The sequence below is a fragment of the Macaca mulatta genome, chromosome 7, assembly GCF_049350105.2.
Source record: "Macaca mulatta isolate MMU2019108-1 chromosome 7, T2T-MMU8v2.0, whole genome shotgun sequence".
Classification (NCBI taxonomy): domain Eukaryota; kingdom Metazoa; phylum Chordata; class Mammalia; order Primates; family Cercopithecidae; genus Macaca; species Macaca mulatta.
Genome location: NC_133412.1, coordinates 131,270,764 through 131,276,763, shown reverse-complemented (window position 1 = coordinate 131,276,763; position 6,000 = coordinate 131,270,764). Strand labels below are relative to the sequence as shown.

Here is a 6,000-nt window from a genome sequence, read left to right as displayed (position 1 = left end):
ACAAACAAACAGAAACCAGTACATACCTATGCATTATGTTAGGTGTGGGGGTCAAAGGTGAACCAGCGCTTGCTCTGACTTCAAGGTGTTTATAATTAACTACAAAAGGGGACTAAGTTATTATGAAGAAGGGAGTTCATAAGCACAATAGCGGACGAATGTCAAGAGTGCTCTGCAAATGTAAAATGCTAGGGTTGGGGAGGTTGTTCCAGAATGGGCCTTTAGATTCCAACACCTCTTTCCACACCATTAGAAATAACAGAAAAAGAAAACAGTCCTTGAGAGGTTCAAGAATGGAGGACACAAATTCCCGGTGGCCACGCGAGCCGGATGACCTTGGACAAGTTACACAGCCCTTAGCCTTAACCTCCTACCCTGGAAAATGAGGACTACAATGTCTACTCTTCTATCGCGCAGATTAAGCAGGTAAAGTAATGGGCAAAGCATCTACTTTTGTGCAAGGGCTCAATCAACCTTACTTATGACTAGCACTAGTTTGCAACCTCTCCGAGAGACGGAAAAGGGAAATTCTGTGTAGAGTTACTTTAAGGGTCCTACTTAAGGGCCCTGCCAAACCGTCCATAGTTTCCACAAGGAACACTCTGCAGTCTCAGATTTGCGCTCCTTGCCTGAACCAAAGACCAGCAAAATTGAGGTTTTTCTTGTGTAAACGGTGCCCTGGTCTTTTCTCTGTAGGTAGGGAAGCGGAGCTGCCGCAGAAGCTCCGGTTGTAAAGACGGGAAGGGGAGCACTGGATCTCTGAGGGGTCCCAGGTGCCCAGACTCCAGCAGAAGCCACCCCCGCGGGGGAGCGGAGGCGGGGAAGTGGGCGCCGAGGGGCGTGGGGCAACGGCGTCGGCTGTCAGTGCCAGCAGAGCCGGGGCGGGCACACCTACTCACCGCCCAATCCCCGGCCGTAGCCGCGGCCTTATGAATAAGCAACAAAGCGAAGCGCCCTCCCCCTAGCGTCCCAGACAGCTAGGGAGTCGCCGCCGCCGCCGCCGCCGCCGCAAGGCCCGCCGCGGGGATGCCGAGCGCCCGCGCCGCCGCTGCGTCTGTCCTCCGCGCGCTGCTCGGCTGAAGGCGCACAGGTGAGGACGGGCCCGGTTCCGGCCACTTGGGCGGCCGCGGCTGCAGACGTGGCGCCGGGGCAGGGACGGAACCGGAGCCTCAGTGACGTGGGGTCGTCCCGGGAGCGTGCAGTCCCGGGAGCGTTGCAGCCCTGGGTGCGCCAGGCGTGCGCCCCGAGCCTCCTCCGGAGCGCAGTGCCCAGGTGCGGGGTGCGCGGGGGCAGCTCCGGGCGCGCTGGGCGCGGCGCGCAGGCCTCGGAGGACTCACGGCACTCCTTGCTCCAGCCCAGCCTCCTAGCTCCGCACCAGCGAGCCGGCCTTTGTGCTGGCGGAGCTTGCAGGGCTGGCTGCTTTTGTGTGGGCTTTTCTTTCTCCCTCCGCTCGCAATCCCGTAGCAGTGAGAGAGAAGTTCCCGAAAACAACGGTTTACTCCTTTCAAACCGTCGATCGCAGTGTCCCCAATGCCACTCAGAGCCCAACAATCGAGGAGCGAATCGGGGCTGCGGTCGCCACCGAAATGTGTCCTGCCACTTTGCAGAAAACAAACAGTTGAGTGTTTAGCGCAGAGATGTCGAGCCTCCTTGCTCAGCCGCTGACCCGTCCCCCAGGACGCGGCTGGAGGACGCTCCTTGGAAAGGTCACTTAATTAGAAAGAGGGCCTGCGGGTTAGACCTGGGGGAGGCGAGGCTCTGCTTGAGACTCCGGAATAGTTGGGAGGTGCTGCCGGAGGTGCCCAAATGTCTCATGTGCCTCGTGGTCACTGACAGAATCTGACCTGTGTAGATTCCAAACATGTAGAACCTTGGCTGGCGAGGAAGAAGCAAGCAGGAGCGAACAAAACAGGACGCTTAAGAGTTTGGGTTCTCAAAGATGAGAAATCCTTGACATTCCCAGATGATCCCGAGGATCCGCCTAGCACTTGACATCCAATTTCAGTGCAGAACTGATGTGGAAGAGAGGAGAGATGGCTGCTTTAAAGTGTCTGCCTTCTTTCTTTGCAAGTTTTAGTTTGCAACTTGAGGGGGAGTGTGGAGTGGTTTGCAAAACCATCCCTAGAGTTCTGAAGGATCTCTTCTCCAAAGAACAAAAATTCTTGAGTGGTCAGAATTCACATGCCTGCTCTTTCTTTTGGTTTATTTCCTTGGTGACAAGTGATGCTGTTGGGCTCCAAGGAGTCTCCTTTAAGCCAAGCATGTACAGTCATTGACTTTGGCACACATGCCAGTGGAACCCCACAGTAGCATCTATTGAAACACACAACCGGGTAAGGTTTCACAGTATCAGAACATTGCTTCTTTTACACACACAGATTTAAAGGTACTCTGACTTGCTGTTATAAATAAAGTGGTATTTTTTGTATTTGTCATAATAATGAACCAAGCACTTGTGCAGCAGACAGATTTGATATTGGTTGAGTTTATTCGTAAAAATTCCCAAGGCTCACCAAGTATAAGGTAGCTACAGCAACGGAGCCAATTAGAGAGATGTGAATTTGTCTTTGTTTTCATGGGAGGTTTCTTACTATATATTCCGGAGTTTCCAGATCTTTACAATATTATAATTTGGTATTACAGAAATGGTTTGATGCTAAATATAAATATAGAATCAAAATGAGGAAAATGGGTTTATCTGTTATGGAAAACGTCCACTCTCCAACTAAAGGTGTCCTTTGCCCTTTATTCTGTAGCTGTTTGTCTGAAAAGTTGTGTATGGAATTGTATTTTTGTTAATTGAACTTATAAAAATTCTCACATAGGGAAGCTGTCTATTCAGAGGGAACCTGGTTTTAATTTTTGTAAAATGAAAACTCATTCCCTAATCAAGATGTGAGGTCAATCTTATTTTTCCATATTGTGTTTACTTGGTGATTATAAGAAAAGTATCTGAAGCTAGTTTCAGCTTCCCTTTAAATGTCAACTACTTAGAGATCTAGTCAAGCAAATGGCTACATTTGTGTACCACAAAAAACAAAAATGAAGTGTCCAGTTGGGTCACTGAAATAAACTGTTTTATGGATGGAGAAGAGCTTGTTGATCAAGATTGATCAGGATAGGATTCTGCAGACAGCAGAAGCCTCTCAGGTCACATTGTCTACGTGAAAACTGAAAGGGGAAGCTCCATGGAAATACCTTGGTGAAAAAAATGCTGCTCCATTTGTGGCTGATGTTATGGATGCTTCAGATTGCTCACATTTCTGTAGTTTGATGGGAATGCATGTCAGTAGCATGCTGGTATGTCTTATGTTGCATGATACTGTACTTTTTTTCAAATGGCTTTTATGTCTATTATCACTTGTGTGTGTTCTCCACCCTTCAAAAAAATATAACAAGCATTGTTATTTCTACTTTACAACAAGAAAACTGAGTTTCAGTGATTCGCCTAAGGTAGAACTGGAACTCGAAGAAACCTATTTTTAAATCTTCAAGTCCATCTCCTTTTACCAGGGATGAGATGATATGCTAGGGGTAATAAGCACGGATATCTTCATTTGTCTACATCACTAATTTGTAGAGACTAAAGCTTTTGGGCTCAATATGTAGGACTTAGGTATGGTCTTCAGGGATGGTAAATTGCTTTGCTGGTATTTAGTTTCCAGAGTAGCTATTTTGACCCCAGCCTACTTACCCTCTTTACTGCCAGCTCTGGGGCTGCTTTCCTCCTGGGGGACCATGCTTTTCTTTGTGGTTACTTACTCCTTCTCCTTCCATTGTGATGGAACATGCTGCTGAAAGGATCGTCTGTTATTCAGCTATGTAATTTATGGTGAAGGATAGCTGCAGCCCAGATCCTGAAGCCAATATAACACACCAGTGATGATTGTCAGTAGCACAGCGAATCAGAAATGTGGTACCTTAATGCCATGTGCCACAGCTGGGTTAATAGGGTGAAAGTCTTTATAAGCTCAGCTTTAAATAAATACAGTAGTATTGGCAATAAGATAGTATTGGCAGTAAGAACCTTAAGGATTTAAAAAAAGAAAAAGTAAGACAATGATAAATTAGTCATTGAGGAAGGGTCATGAAAAGAATAAAATGGAAAGATTGTTAAGACACAAAGACACAAAATGGAAAGATTATTAAGACACAAGGATTATTAAGACACTTTCCCCCTCATCAGAGAGTCACTAATTGTATTTCAAAAGGTGAGATGGTATTTCAATCATGTTGACCTGAAGCTGTAAGACTTGTTACCTGTAACTGTTGGTCTGTTGTGTGTGTGTGTATATGAAATAAACTCTGAAACGTTAAAATATAGCAGCAATGAGAACATATAAGTTATTGTTAGAGTGGCACATTAAATAAGTAGCCAAAATTGGCTAGGTATTGAATAAAACATACAATTAGACACAGACCATGAAATGTCGTTAAAAAAATCTTACAGTACAAAATAAAGACTCTAAACATTCTTTTTCACATTCTTAAATGGTTATTTATATTCACATCATGCCAACAAATATTTATGGAATCTCTCCTCTTTGTGCCTACCCTTATTGCTAATTATGTGGCAAAAAAAGGAATGGTAAAGACTAGTGTTTGTGTGCAAAGAACACAATCTCATTTGAGGTGCTGAGACTTACATGACAATTCATGCTACAGGAGCTAGGAGAAGGGTGGGGAAAGAATGGGCCAGAATGGGATGTGACCTGGGAGGCCAGGGTTTGGATACCTGGGCAGGGAACCATGGGTTGTACAGTGTCATCCTCAAGACTTGGGAGCCTGAATGCTGAGCACGGTGGCTCATGCCTGTAATCCCAACACTTTGGGAGGCCAAGGTGGGTGGATCACGAAGCCAAGAGTTTGAGACCAGCCTGGCCAACAAGGTGAAACCCCATTTCTACTAAGAATACACAAATCAGTGGGGCATGGTGGTGGGTGCCTATAATCCTAGCTACTCGGGAGGCTGAGGCAGGAGAATTGCTTAAACCTGGGAAGTGGAGGTTTTTTTGAGCCAAGATCATGCCACTGCTCTCCAGCCTGGGCAACAGAGCAAGATTCCATCTCGAAAACAAAACAAAACACCAACTTAAGAGCCTGAGATGAGTATGGCACTTAAAAGTGCTATGTATGTGACTGATGATGGTGTTTATACTGGGCACCATGGTGTGGGGTTGCATTATTAGATATGGACCTTGGCAATTGTATATTTGGGGACATTATATGCTGTGTTTTGGGAAAGCAGAGAGTTGTGTGGCAAAGGTAGGGACCTTGAATTCTTGCAGAATCCAAAAGATCAAAACCAGACACTATTCCTTAGGCAAGTTACTTATCCTCTACTGGCCTGTTGTTTTCCTCATCTAAAAAGTGGGAATAACGACAGTATCTACCTTATTAGGTTGTTGTAAGGATTAAATAAGATAATTTCCATTGGGCACTTAGAATGCTTGGCACATAGCAGCTCCCAAGTGGTAGCTGTCTTTGATTGATTATTGCAATTTTTAGTCTTCAGAATAAACTGGCTGGGTGTGGTGGCTCACACCTATAATCCCAGCAATTTGGGAAACTGAGGCAGGCGAATCATGAGGTCAAGGGATTGAGACCATCCCGGCCAACATGGTGAAACCCCATCTCTACTAAAAACACAAAAATTAGCTGGGAGTGGTGGCGCGCACTTGTGGTCCCAGCTACTTGGGAGGCTGAGGCAGGAGAATCGCTTGAACCTGGGAAGCGGAGGTTGCTGTGAGCTGACATCTTGCCACTGCACTCCAGCCTGGTGACAGAGTGAGACTTTGTCTCAAAAAAAAAAAAAATAAAATCTGGATTATATAAAATAGATTGGAGAGGAGAGAGCCTAGACAAGGTCATCGATTAAGAGGCATTTAAAATACTAACAATCCAATGAGGTGATCAGAAGTTACAATTCCAAAAGAGGTTATGAGAGGAGGATCCACAGCAGTTGTGAATCTAGAATGTAAAGGAGAGAAGAGTTCAAGG

General features: G+C 45.9%; 1 protein-coding gene across 1 annotated transcript in view; it reads left to right on the top strand.

The window, feature by feature from the left end:
- The first annotated feature begins 954 nt into the window (after window positions 1–954).
- Window positions 955–6,000, top strand: part of ARMH4 (armadillo like helical domain containing 4) — a 153,535-nt gene continuing 148,489 nt past the window's right edge. Inside the window, exon 1 of the mRNA XM_028851567.2 lies at window positions 955–1,090. The gene's annotated coding sequence lies outside the window, so the exon portion shown is untranslated. The remainder of the gene's footprint in view (window positions 1,091–6,000) is intronic.